The sequence below is a fragment of the Cupressus sempervirens genome, chromosome 1 (assembly GCF_028749045.1).
Source record: "Cupressus sempervirens isolate cs-2001-9-10 chromosome 1, ASM2874904v1, whole genome shotgun sequence".
Lineage (NCBI taxonomy): Eukaryota > Viridiplantae > Streptophyta > Pinopsida > Cupressales > Cupressaceae > Cupressus > Cupressus sempervirens.
Window position 1 is genome coordinate 524,881,506 of NC_143118.1, and position 13,135 is coordinate 524,894,640.

The 13,135-nt window shown below is 33.1% G+C and overlaps 1 pseudogene; it reads left to right on the forward strand.

Moving 5' to 3' along the window:
* The first annotated feature begins 1,086 nt into the window (after positions 1-1,086).
* LOC149578529 (inorganic pyrophosphatase TTM1-like) lies at positions 1,087-12,079 on the forward strand (annotated as a pseudogene).
* Positions 12,080-13,135: the final 1,056 nt, after the last annotated feature.

The following is a 13,135-nucleotide window of genomic DNA, read 5'->3' on the forward strand; positions in this document are numbered from 1 at the left end:
TGGAGAGTAGTTTTTGTTGTCATCATCTTGCTTGTTGACCTGCACACCATCATTTTTGGGCTTATAACATAAATTATCAACTTCTCTCCTAGAGTTGATAGTGTCATATTTAGGGCTCAAGAATTTTTGAAGTTTTTGTCTTTTCTTATTAGTTCCTTTGTTTTTTCATTCTGACTTATTGGACATATATGGTGGTCAAGCCATTTTCTAGAGATCTTAGTCTTGAATCTCTTTCATAAATTGAATAGTGGAGGACCCTTTCTTTATGAATACAACTTCTTAACATTACATTACAACCATTTACAACTGTTTGGACCATTTAAAGAGAATCTTGTATCTGTTTTTAATCCCAAATTTGTTTCTTCCTTAAGGGAGACCAGAATGTGGTAGTCTTGGCTTTTATCTCGAGTCCTTGAGCTATTGTAATTTCCTAAAGAAAGGTCAAGTACGTGTTAGGGAATACTGGTGGTTTGCCTAAGGTGCCAGGAATTAAGATAGATCATAACAGTAAAGATCATTGAGAATGTGCCATTTAGAAATCAAAAAATTTCTTCAAAATTTTAATAGTTTTTGTGGACATTGGTTTTAGTGGAATAAAGAAATTGAGACAGTTTAATGAAATAAAAAGTGAAAAGATTATTTAGTATTCTCTGAGGGTTATTTGTTCTTCTTTATTTAAATATGTCAATTTTTGAAGATAAGACCTGAAAACTATAGGGGATTTTCTATACTGATCGGATGGTCAGAATCATTCTCTTAATTTGTTGCAAATTCTTTGCTAGACATCTCTTTGAGTAATGTGCTTTGCAGTTTGAAAAGAGCTAACAACAATGCATCCATAATCACGGGTGATATTATCTGAATTCAACTGTCCAGTTATTTCATTACAACATGCTTTTGCTTTGCTTTACTATTATCTAGCTAAAGCTAATAGTTTGTTCTCATTCCCCAAATAGACATGAAAGACACTAAATTTTTTATTTGGAAATTTTTGAATTCTTTCTCTGCTTTCTGTTACTGGGAATTAAGATTCAGATCTTGATATGAATGTTCTAATCAATTCTCGGATAATTTTGGATACAAAACATGCGTAGATACAGTACATTCTTATCTTTTTGCACATCCAAATTTGATGAGAAAAAGTTGATTGGCTGTATTGTTATATTTTTCCTCCTATGTACTTTTGGATTCCATTGACCTTTCTCTAAATACTGCCAATTCTTCATGCACGAGTCTATTTTATTGGTGGGTAAAGATGGATGTTTGTGTCTTTTACTGAGAAAAACAAATGCAGTCTCAATTATATTGTTAAGATTTCTCCCTATATTTTTATTGGCAGATCCAACACTGACCGATTATGGTACTCTTCTTCAGAACATAAAGGATTTAAAAGATGGGAAACCTATTAAAATTCTTGTATATGATTTTAAGCTCAGCTGTCGCACTGGCTACAAGTTTGACTTTTAGTTTGCATGAAACATATTAATTATAATAGTCACATGTTGTAATATAATAGTTTTGAATTTTGAATGCTTTACAAGAAATATTAAATGCTATTTAGGAATTGCCTGAACTGGAGTTTAGAGTTGGCTAACATTTTATGTGAATTATTTTCCAGGGATGTTGAAGTTCCATCATCTAAGATTGTTATCATTGAGGGTATCCATGCTCTAAATGAACAATTACGACCATTATTGGATCTTTGTGTGTCTGTCACTAGAGTTGTTCACTTTGATCTTGTCAAGTGGGTTCTTAGGAATATTAGCCGTTGTGGTTAGGAACCTGTAGAGATCATTTCTCAAATATCAAAAACGGTAGGTTGACTTTTCCTTATAAAGTTTGGGAAGGGAGTTCCTTTTGGGAACCAACATACCTATATAGAAAGTTGAGAATAATCTCCTCTTTGTTGGTTCATTAATTTTTTTAAGGGCCATTACACAAGATGAATTACAGGGACAATATTTTTACATATTTAGTTTGCTTATGCATGTGTCGTATGGTTGCTACTTGCCTATCTTTTGAGTATTTGAGCTTACACATTGTATCTAATCATAAGTCTGCATCTTTTACTGCAGGACATGCAGGTGCACATAGCTGGCTTATTGTACTTAAAGGAGACATATGTTCTATTTTTATATCTTTTAAGAATCACAACATCACTATCTCCAGTTTTCCATAGTCAATGACTATAGCATATTGATAACTTTACTAGGTCCTGTCATGCGTAAATCTCCTTTGTGTAGTACTATGGGTAGGTGCACATACCAAATGTAGGACAAACATGCTCAATTCTAATTGGCATTAAATAACTACCAATAATAATTCTTGGCATATCTTTGACTTAGACCTATTAAAATATTTGAAAAAATAACTGTCATAAATTCTACCTTTGTGATTAATGAAACTTTGCTGTCAAAATGCTTTTGTTTGGTCTCAGAGCACACCTACATTTGTTTTTGCTCCCCATAGATGGTCTAGTGTACACTTTTCCCTTGAAGCTCAATACCAAAACACATCTAAGATGATTTGTAATTTTATTTTACTTTCCTCTTTAAAAAACATTCTTAATTTTAACAAATATATCATATGATAATTACAGTAGAGCAGAAAATCATTTTAACAAAACCCTACTAAATGAGGAAGTGAGACATGGATGCATAATTTTTGTTGGCCTATTCAATGTATAATGGTATCATGAATGTCATACTTTACTTCAAGATTTCTTCCATGAAACTCCTCATTTATCCAGGATTCAAGTGATGTCTTTTAAGCATGTATTGCTACTAATTGTGGATTCAAAACTTCCTTTCTGAATTTAGATTATTGTTGAACAATACATTAGCCTCTGGTCCAAAACCCATTGCTTTGTGTGACTGGAACCAAGGTATGGAATTCAATCCTAAAGCTTATATTAGTTTTGAGAATTCGTTTTGTGAGCATGGGTTATTGTCTGCCTTTTTATTTTTTATATTGTTATTATGGATTGATCATTGGAATAAAGAAACAAGAGAACAATCTTCAAAATTTAATTTGCATAGCTGGCAGAATCTTATGTATATTAAATGGTGATGATGCCCAAGAACAAAGCTGCTTGGTGTCTATTGTCAAGAACTATAGTTGGATTGTTATCTATAGATATTTGTCTTTGTGTTCTCTAATGAGAGCCATTTACAAATGATATTTTTTAAATTTTTAATTAAGTGTGAGAATGGATTTTGCAGGTTTATCCAATGTATAAGGTGCATATTGAACCTCAACTGGAGGCTGCACATATTAAAATTATCATTAAATTTAATCCTTTTTCTGGGTTTCAAACCCCAAATTACATTTTGAAGGTATTATAATATAACATCTTATGATCTGATGCAAATCATAATTTAGCTAAGTTTCTCAATGGATAATTGTAGTTAGACACTTTAGTTTCCTGATACATGTGCCTACTACTTTTTTTGCAGTCTAGTCGCATTATTATAGAGGACCAAATTAGGGAAGTTTTGTGCATAGAAGATCTTGGAAAAACTAAAGAAACTTACAACATCTATCTTTTGCCCCCTGGGGAAGATGCAGAGACATGCCAGTCTTACCTAAGGATGCGAAGTAGAGAGGGAAAATACAACCTTATGTTTGAGGTAATTATGACTTTGTCCCTCGCCTCAGTTTATAATAGGATCTGACATATTTTTTGGGTCGCAAAATTTGATATGTAAATTTTATGTTTGTAGTTGCAAATATCTTCTAATTTAAGAAAGACCCATTTCTTTCTTAGTAAAAGTGAAATCCACTTTATCCGAGAAGTTGTCTTTGAGATAGTGAAAGTCTTCATTTCAAACTAAAAGTAGTTGCTATGTCATTGGTACTTGGTGCACTTTACTTTTTTGAAATGATAGAATTTCATTGTGATAGCAGGAATGGGTTACAGATCATCCATTTAACATATCTCCAAGGATAACATTTGAAGTTGGTGTCCATCTTCTTGGAGGCTTAATGGCCCTAGGATAGACAACAACTTCATCATTGAAGCGAACAAGTCATATATTCACAAATGATAGGGTGATAGTGAAAGTTGATAAGCTTGAACAACTATAGCAGAAGTATATACAGGTATTCAACACATTTCAAGACTTTTTGGGCTATGAAAGGCATTCGTTTGGGAGGTACTATTGTCTTTTTGATGTTTTGAAAATTGTTGATTTGAATTTTTGTGAATTCATCATTAGGTCCAGGGTAAGGACAGGTCCTTAGTTGCAGAGGTTGCTCGAAAATTGGGCCTTGATGGATCATATATTCCTCGCTCCTATATTGAGCAAATACAACTTGAGAGGTTAATAGCTGAAATAATGGTAGGGATTGAGTCACAAAGCTTCATATTATATTTTTATACACCAAAAAAGTCACCAAGTTTTCATTCAAGTTATATTTTGTACTTATGTATTGTGTGTTTTGACAGGAACTTCCAGATGACCTTAAGTCCAAGTTATTGCAAAATGATTCTGAGGCTACTAGTCCCAGGTCATTTTCCTAGATATTTGATGCAAAGCCTGGGTTAAAGACTCAGTATAGTAAAAGGTATTTTGCTGAAATCTTGAAAAGTGTTTTTGGCCATATCATTTTCACCATGTAATAATATGAAGGCCTATATTTGCATTCTTTTTATGTATATATTTTTTGTCTGTTAAATGGCTTAATTATCATAATTATTTCAGTTATTACTTTTTTATTTTAACTGGACATATGGTTAGTTGAAGCTAAGATACTTTGATCCTCCTTTTCTTTTTTTAAACTGGAAATATAAAGACATACTATTAAACTTTGAGGTGTTTCCATCTACTATATATTTTGGTTGGAAGATACTCTTTGCTTTAAACTATTTTATTCCATTGTTATAGGATCTAGATTTGATTTCCATAAGATACATTGTTATCATTTTCACCATTGTTATTGGCCCGCATGATCTAACATGATTGGTATTTTCAATCTCTTTTTTCGTTGTGTCAAACATGAATTTATAGATTGGGTATCTCTTAGATTTTGATAGTCGTCTTTCCTGTGTTGTTTTTTTGATGCTAGATATTAGAGGCTTTCATTTTTATACAAAGAAAACAAGTATAGAATAGTACTGTGGTAGCAATTGAGAAGTAGTGTTTTAGTCATATCATGGGTTTTCTAGTTTGTTATTTGTTTGCAATATGTGAAGAATGTCACCTATGGATTGTGTTTCAAATTATATCGGGACTTCTGGAAGACAGGTTTTATGGAAGATTCATATTATAACAATCTTTTAGAGAGTATGTTTACTGAGCTTCTTTGATGGGCTCTAAATGACTGGCAGTGAAATTATTATTTTACTTTTTTTGTTCCATCTGTAGTTTGAAATATCACTCAATAAAAACTTGCAAGACATACCTTGATTTTTCAAGTCAAAAGTTGCCAAAAATTCACCGAAACTGAGTTAGGTGAGTTAATGTGCAAATTTCTTGGCTTTAAAATTAATTCACTACTTGTAAGATTCTTGATTACTACAAGTTTCCAAATAATTGCTATCTGATTGCTTAATAGTTCCTAGTATATTTATGGAAATTATAGTTATTGCATTATTTTTATGCGCTGGTAATTTACCGTGAATCTAAAAATTGCTGCAAATTTATAAGCATTTTTCACTATAGTTGTGAGTTAGAGTGGTATGATTGATACATAAATGCAATTCAGTGCTATCTTTATTTAGGGCTTATAATGAGTCTAATTTCACTTTATCATAACTTATTTTTATGATGCTTTTTAGTGTATCCAATTTTGTACGATTGGGAAAATTGTAATTCTAATTGATTTTTTGAGTTTAAATTTGCTGGTTCAGGTTTATCCACTGAAATTGGGCTTATTTAAAGATTTATACATACTTATTGGTTATTGTTACAAAGAGTTTAAATTGGTTATTGCTTTTGCTACTATTAGAATACTAATTATTTTCCATAACATCCATTGTATCTGTAACTGTAAGGAAAATGGTAATGGTTGAAGTTATCCAACTTAAAAAGATTTGACAGAGGCCTGGGTAGTGAATTTACTCCAAAGTGAAGATATCTTTATTGAGATGCCTATTGACTTGGTTCCCATCCTCCAACATCATCTTTTTTATACATGTGAATTCTTTCTATGACATGTGGCTCAAAAATTATGAATTTATTACATTTGTTTTGCTTGGAAGTGGTTGTAATGTTCCCAACAATATCACCATTAAGAGGAGAACATCAAGACACAAGTTTCAAGAGGAATTGGGAAAATAGGGGTAGCTTAAGAGATTTTACTGTCAACCACTTGGAGAGCTTTTAAATAGTATCCAGACCAAGGCTCAAAATTTATCTTCAAAAGCTTAAAAAGCTTTGATGGTGATTTCACATTGGTTGCTAATTTACCACATGCAATTTATGTTCATGCTTAATGCTATATTTTTATTGACAAGATTTGCCTCTGCATCTTGCAAAATCACGTGGGGTCTATAAACTCTTTGTAACAACTTGGACAATTTTATATCTTTATTTGTTATGTTGTGGAACACACATCTCCAACCATAATCCTCAATGCTGGAGAAATTCCAACTTCCATTATCAAATTCCCCTACTTTCTCTCATTTATGTACTATTTTTCTTAACAATCTCCATAATTTTTCATCCTCAGAACTTGTATCTCTTCTATGAGTGGAGCCATCATGAAGTAGCCAGTCCATCAAATGAGAAAAGTGATATTGTAAATGTGTGTCTTTAAAATTAGCACAATATTTGTGATCATTCTATGAACTCTACCCTGAACAAAAGAGAGCAATTACTATATTAGATTGGTGCATACCAACCCCAATTAGGGTGATTTAGTGATATTTTGACTAAAAGTTTTCATCCAATAAAAGAAGATTTTTCTCTAAGGGACCCTTGGAAGAAATGGTTATATTGATAACTATCATGCTATGCTGTATTTTCCTTAATATCAAATGCATAACAATACTTTACCAAGTGGAAAAACTTGCATAGCTTATCTGCTACATTTAGGACCAACTGAATACTACGTGGGAAGATAAAGTTGTATATTTCAAATCAATATGTCTCCTACAAGTGGGATTCAAATATTGTTTGTCATAGATTTGTAAGTGCTAGCTTGTACAAGTTTATTAGAGATATTGTGGCAGCCCTTTGCTATTTGGCCCTCAACAAGATTTTATTTTGTCTCTTGGGATGACAAATAAGTGATCTTTCACACAATGGTATGAGCTTGTTGGTGTAGGGCACCCTTGTGTCAAGGGGGGTCATCTAAATGAAGTTCAATGCTTTATGGTAGGTTTAGGTCATGTTAGTGATTTGTGGTCCACTTGTAAAGGTGTTAGGCCATTTGGTGTTTTATAAACCAATGGCTTTTCACCTATAGGACCCTTAGTCTTAGGTTCATGCCAATGGCATCTAGGTCTTTGATTATGCAAATCTACATTTTAGGAGTATAGGCTAGTAGTTAGTCTCAATTTTGGTCAATAAGAGCACTTTTTCTTAAATAGTTGCTCCAAAATGTTTTAATGTTGGAAAAAATATTGTAATGCAACATTTTGACAACTTTACAAAAAGTTGTCAAATGGCAAAACTGAATTTAGTTAGGAAATTCAACTGTTCCTTCAATCCAAAGCAGTTGGATTAGGCAGGAAGTCTTTAAAACCATTGGTGAACTTGTCACAATGCAGAGTTCAATCATTTTGTACAAGTTATTTTGATATCAATAAAATTTTCTCTATTTTCTCTCTAATTTTGTTGTTGCATAAAACCTTTTTGTACTTGTATAGATTGGCATAGGTCTAAAAGTCATATGGATGAATAGTGCTCTAAATCTTCTTTTGAATGCAACAAGTTTGAAGGAATTTGGTTCAGTTTGGAGTGAGATCTTGATGTTTCACTCTGACTAGGTCAGAAACCCTCACCAATCCAGGGTTTCATGCAAATGGACGTGGATCTGTTACAATAACTGACCAAATTGCTTGAAACTCTAGTGTTGTATAGTTTGATGAGTCTATTTAGGGATTTCAGAAGGAGAGACTCAGAGGATATGGTTTACTATTTTTAAACCCGTGCCCTAGGACAAGCAATCGGGTGAGTTTGGCCTAGGAACAGTTCAAATGGAACTCATAGACCAAATGCGTGGATTGAATCAATCAAGGTGGATAGTACAAGTCATGAGGAAATTGTAAGATATTCCTAACATTGACATTTTGGGTTATGTACCCATTTTGGTAGGGTTTCTTTGCAATCAAGCCTAGATAGGCTTGCTAGGATTGCATGTGCATTGAACACTTTCATTATGCTGGAGTATGTTTGGATGTTAGATGTTGGGGAAGACTATCAAGTGTTTAAAAATAAATTGATTCACCATCCTTTGTCTGGTCAAGGATTAGAAGTCTGTGCCTTTCAACAAAAACAACAGAATCATAGATTAGCATGACTGTCATATATCATATAGTCTAAAGTTGTTGCTATCTATGAGTTCAGAACCCTGTCAAGACCAAGTTTAGAAATCCAAAAACATCTCCTTATGTTAGATCAATGACTTGGAATGTTCCAAAGTTACTAATAGATTAGTGAGGTATAGTTTTGTAATGACTGTCACAGTCAAGCGGTGGCTGTTTGGTTCAAAGGTGGACAACAAGAAGTTTGGGGTTGTGTTAGTGATTTCAAAGAATTAACAAAGGCAAGTCTTAAATAGTGTAAAGCTTTTCAATGACTTGGAGTCTTCAAGGTTTGTGTTAACCTTTGGGAGTACACTTGTGTTATATCTGTCACTGTGATTGTTGGGATACAATTTGTGTGGGTAGAAAGCAAGTTATCTGTGAGTCTAGTGTTCTTTGGGAAAATTTGATGGTCATAGGGATTTGTTAAGGGTAAGGCACATAGAAACCTTCAAGGGGCCCTTGAACATTGAAGTGGGGTGTGTTGGAAATTGTACCAAGTAGAAACAAAGTTTCTTTGTTGCAGTGCCATTAAGAGATTGTAAGATCATTGATTTCTTGTAGATTCCTTGAAGGATAGAAGGACTGCAAATTGAGACAAGTACCATTGATTGATGACAAGTATAAAGACTATAAATAAGTACAAGAGGCATTGAAGTTGCTTCCATTACCACTCTGCATCACTTGTATACTCTAAAGTTGCAATACTTACACTACCAAAGAAAACTCTCATCACCAGGCATTTGCTTAATCATTGTTTATAACGCCAAGTGGTGAAGCTGCATCAATTTAAATAGAGCTATTATAACTTCTTTGGTAGTGACCTAGAACTTCTATGTTTGATCATTATGTATGAATAATGAACATTAAATGGAAAATATTACTAGAAAATTTTGAAAAATGTTTGGCATTATACCCCTTATAATGCATAGGAAGTTTTGAATTTATTTCAAAATTACTTAAAAAATTAAAGAAATAAAAACAATACTATAAGAAATTCTCTCAATTCCCTTATTTGATTTCAATGCTCTCTCTATGTTAGTTTCAAAGATTATATTTGATGCTAGTTTCTTATACAATTGCCTTTTTATAATACAAAACAATGTAAATCTGTCCATACAAATGTAGGTAAAGGAAGGTTGAGGTTCTGGGTTAGTAGAGATATTGTGCACATCACAGTTTACATGGATATGGTGCCCCAGTTATTAAATGATCCAATCTCTAAATTGGGCAGGAGGATAAGAGCTCTCAACTCCTTGAATTAATTTCAAGTTTCAACGCTGCCTCTATGACTGATTTGGTCCTAGATTTGTGTTAGATTTTACTTCCCTTGCTAGAAGTAATATTTAGGTGCAATCTGTCTCTGACAACTCCCTATTTTGTTTCTATTGTACTCGATTGGTTTAGGTTCCTAAAGGAAGGGTTTAGTTTGTGGGATAATAGGAGATGGCACACAACAGTGTTGATGGATTTGGGGTGTTTGCAACTATAAGACGATACAACTAACTCTAATTTGGACAAGAGGATAAGAACTCTTCAACTCCCTGATTGATTTCAACGCTGCCTCTATGATTGATTTTGTATATTTGATTTGGTCCTAGATATTTGTTAGATTTTTATTAGCATTCTAGAAGTATTGTTTAGCTGCAATCGTTGTCTCTTATAACTCTTATTTTGTTTCCTTTGTACTTGATTTGTTTAGATTCTTGAAGGAGGGTTCAGTTTGTGGCATAGTAGGAGATAGTACGCCACAGTGGTCATGGATCTATTGTTTCCACCTATAAAGACAATACAACTAATTGTAGGAGGATAAGAAATTCTTAACTCAATTATATGATTTTAGAACTCTCTTTATGATTGATTTTAAAGAATTGATTTGATCCTATAATTTTGTCACCACAGTGGGCATGGATTTGGTGTTTCCACCTAAAAGACAGTACAACTAATTGTGGCAAGAGGATAAGAAATTCTCGACTCAAAAGGAGGGTTCAGTTTGTGGTATATTAGGAGATAGCACACCACAATAGTCATGGATCTATTGTTTCCAGCTATAAAGACAATACAACCAATTGTGGCAGGAGGATAAGAAATTCTTAACTCAATTATATGGTTTTAGCACTATCTTTGATTGATTTTAATGAATTGATTAGATCCTATAATTTTGTTTGAATTGTGTTGTTCATACAATTTTTATACTCTTGCTAGAAGTACTCATGTACAATAACCATAGGCAAGTAGATCTTGTGCATAAGGTTTAATGTATACGTTGGATGTCATCAGGACTGTCAGGACTGTTTAGCTATTTTGTTGGAGTGATGGATTTGTTTAGGTTTCTGAAGGGAGGTATATTAGAGGCAACCACTCAAATGTGTACATGGATTTGTTGTTTCTAGCTATAAAATAATACATCTATTTTTGCTAGAAGTATATGAAATTCTGAACTCCCTGATTCGTATCCAGCACTCTCTCTATGTTTAGTTTAAAATAACTAATCTTACTTTAGTTTTCTTTATAGAATTGTCTTTTTGTAACACAAAACAATGTTAATCTGTCCATATAGATGCTTTTAAAAGAAGGTTTGAGGTTCTTGGCTAATAGACATATTGTGCACATAATAGTTGACATGGATCCATCTATTAAATGATTCCTATTAAATGATTTGATCTCTAATTTGTGCAGGAGGATAAGAACTCTTCAGCTATCATATTTGAATTCTATGCTACTTCTAAATGACTTTAAAGGTTCTTGGCTAATAGACATATTGTGCACATGACAGTTGACATGGATCCAGTTATTAAATTTTGTATAAATGCATTTGTTTAATAATAGGTGTGAGAAATTAGATGTTTTCTCAAATAAGCACAAAAAACTCTTAATGAGAAACAATATTGCCTGTGTTAGGGGTGTGATTGTTTGGGTTATATCAAATATTTTGATGCACACTTCACAAATTTCACTGGAGGAATCAAAACTATTGAGAATTGTGTCTGCTTGCATGAGGAAGATCTTGGGATTCTTTGGAAACATCAAGATTGGAGGATAGGCTTAGCACAAGTTCGCAGATCTAGGCATCTAACAGTGTCCTTTATCTGTACTGTTGCAAACTATGAATACAACTTCTTTTGGAACTTTTATCAGGTACAAATGTTGTTTATTCTAGAACTTTTATTAGGTTTTGATTTCACACTCATGTTGCTACTATTTCGATATTCAGACATAAGAATCAAGCATTCTCAATAAGATTGAGAATTTGCAAACCTAAAAATGTAAAGTTGAAATGATAGAGAATGGATGGCAAGAATTTAATTTAGTTCATTTTGGCTCATACTTTGTAATGATCATTTTAGTGGCTACAAATATATTTAGGTTTTCTGGGGTCAATATTTTAGTGGTAAACTTCCATAGTTGAAACAATTTGGAAAAATAAAATAATTTTCTCATTATGTATTGTACAGTGATGCTTTTTGGTGGTTATATTAATAATTGAAAATTTGTATGTAGGTTGTAGAAATGAATGTTGAAGTTGAAGAACCTGGTGCCAATAACATTCATAACAATGCATTCTATGCCAAAGAGGACTTATTACGAATAGAACTGCAAGCCCAGTGAGATTATACTAGGTTATGGTGTATGCTTAATGATTGCTACAATTATGCCTTATATAGCAAATTTCAGCCCTGCCCACATGGTTGTGGACTCTCAAAGATATCACGTGGAAGATTCTAATGTAAGTATGCAACACAATGTTTTCTATTGACTTCTGGTTCATGTGATGAGTTAGAATGTTGTTTATTCTAAAGCTTTGGTTACCAAATGGCAGGGACTGAGCTTTACAAATAGCATAGTAAGACCTAAAAGGCTCAAGGAGACAGCAAGGAAACTAGTAGTCATTACTGAAGCCATAAATGAGGTGAAGAAAATGATAGAGAAGAAGAGAATTAGGAGAATTCTTATGTCAAACTTGTATTCTGAGATTTCAAGTCAAAATGCCTCTATAATTAATGTCAAATTCTCCTAGACATCTATTCCCAGGATGTCTTAGGATGGAGTGACTGAAGGAGAACCCAGGTATGTATCTCAAGACAATGTAGGATTATTTGTTTGTGGCAGTAGTTAGATTTTAGCAAAATGTGAATGCCATCTCCTTGCAAGAAAGATTATCAAGCAACAAAGATGCTGAGTAATGTTCTTTGCTAATGCATAGGGTCTACTTTGGGCTTTCTGAGTCTATTGTTTGAAGTAGAGACATCAAATTTGTTGGGAAATTTTGGTCCACAAGGATACAAGGCTCAAGAAGAGTGTTGCCTGTCACACACAGATAAATGACCATGCACAGGTGATAAACATGAACTTAGTGCAACTCATAAGAGGATACAAGAATTAGCATCCTCAATCTTGGAGTGTATCACTTCCCTAAATTTAACATTTCTATTATAAAGGAGGTCATTCTCAACAAATTAGTCACCTTTTGAAGCATATCTGAGTCATTTTCCTTCAAATCCACTTGACATAACTTTGGAATAACATGAAGAGAATGTAGGAGAATATTTCTAAGGAGTTAGACATTAAAATTTGTTGAGAGGTCTATAAAAATTTAAGACATTAAAATTTGTTGAGAGGTCTAAACAAATTTAACTCCAAGTAAACTACCAACTGTAAAAAAAC